Raw genomic sequence first — 2,132 nt, forward strand, 5'->3', positions numbered from 1 at the left:
TATAATTTGCTATGTTATGCACTTGTAAGACGGAGACAACACATGCGGGTATCACGTCCTCTTAATGTTAAAATAGCCTTTGATTCTGTAGACCATAATATACTATTAAAAAATTATATAATTATAGAATTCTTGGTGTTCTTAATAATTTCATCAAATGTTTTTTAACAAAGAAATAAATTAAATAATGTATTCAGCAATTATAACACTTTGAATTACGGAGTTCCACATGGAACTGTGCTGGGACCTTTACTTTTTCATTGTATATATAAATAATCTTCAAAAATTAAAACATGATGGTTTAATTGCGTGTTTTTCTGATGATACCACAATACTAATTAATTGTCCAAAATAAAACCAAACTAATAACTAAAGCGACGCAAATGATATCTGATTTGAAAAAATGATTTAGTTTGAATTCTCTTGAAATAAATTATGAAAAAACGAAATCTTTAGTAAACGATCAAAATGAAATATGTGGTAGAACGCATACGACAAAATAGCCCAATGCATTTTTCTACACATTTGTAACTCATTTTTTACAGTACAGTTAACATTTGGAAATTTATCATTTCCGGACATTCTATGTTATCTTTTTCAATAAAACTTTATATATATTTTCATACAGTTTTGGAGGTTACAGTTCATGTATTTTAATCGGACTCAATATATCAGTATTAAATTTTAACCAAGTGACGGTTTGGCCAACCCTGATATATAATATAGATATTATTTTTGTTTTTATTAATTTGTTTTTATTAACGATTCGATTTGTGAATTTATAATTTCTGGGACGACTTAATCATATTTGTCTGTGTTAAATTTATATTTATACATAAATATTTATGGCAATATTTAGAAGCTACAGATCAAGGATGCCAATCCACCTAGATATATCAAAATATTTTATAACTCATGTCTGTTATCTGTTCTTACTGTTGAAATGTCTGAAACACTCTATAATTATAATTATATATAAAATCATTGCAAAATTATAATCAAAACGTCTGGACTTATTTTATAAATCGTTTTGTCTCAATCCAAAAACCTTTTTATGCCAAACATGCCAATGATTACTGATTAGTAATAATTAATAATCTGATTGATTCATAAAACATAATAATTGTTTTTTTTTATTATGATCATTGATTTATATAGTTTATATTTGAGATTTCTTCGTAATCATATTTGTATACATATGTTAAAAATGTTCGTAGAATTGTTCAATAATTTTGATAAATTCATGTGATAATATATTAGGTAATTTAAAATATTTCCATATGATAATTGTCATAACGCTATTAAAAATATACATAAATTATCTTATTTTATTATTTATTATATTTTAAGTTTAAACAGATATTTTAATAAATATATTTGGCCATATTATACATAATATATAACAATACGATATGAATATATTATTTTTCTATGAAAAAAAAATATACATTTAATATAATACCAATAAAAACATAAATAGGCATACTATATTTTATCTAAAGATCTTAATAAACTATTACAGACGCCAGCGTATATATGTTAGCGTTAAAGTATTTAATGGCAATATTTCATGAAATACCTAGCTATTACATACATTAACCAAATCAATGCGATAAAACATATAATATTAAATTTAACTAGGTATTTTATGAATTTCCAGTGATTGCTCAGTTATAGTTTATATATTAGATTTCGTTAAGATAAGGCGAGATAACGTCAATAATAAGTGACGGTCAAATCTAACCCAACGTTCCGATCAATTTATTATTTCGTTGTGGTAGAACATATAATATGTTTGTTTCTCAACCAGTTGTTTGCAGTACACCATAGTTATACATTTAACGCATTATACAGCTGTATTACCTACACGTGTTTTAATTTTTTTTTGAATTCGAAATTATATTCAATATGGATGAAACAATGATTCTTATGAAACAACAATTTTACGAATCAATTGAAAAACGTGAGTACAAAAATAATAGTGATATTTTATCTAGTGAAAAATATTTAAATTTGATATCTGACGTCAAAAATATGAAAATTAAAAAAACTCAAACCCGTGATTATTGGCTTGCGAAACATTACGATTTAATAACAATAAATGGCGTTGAAACATTAATTTACCCATTTAA

The sequence above is a fragment of the Acyrthosiphon pisum genome, chromosome A2 (genome assembly GCF_005508785.2).
Source record: "Acyrthosiphon pisum isolate AL4f chromosome A2, pea_aphid_22Mar2018_4r6ur, whole genome shotgun sequence".
In the NCBI taxonomy this organism is placed as follows: domain Eukaryota; kingdom Metazoa; phylum Arthropoda; class Insecta; order Hemiptera; family Aphididae; genus Acyrthosiphon; species Acyrthosiphon pisum.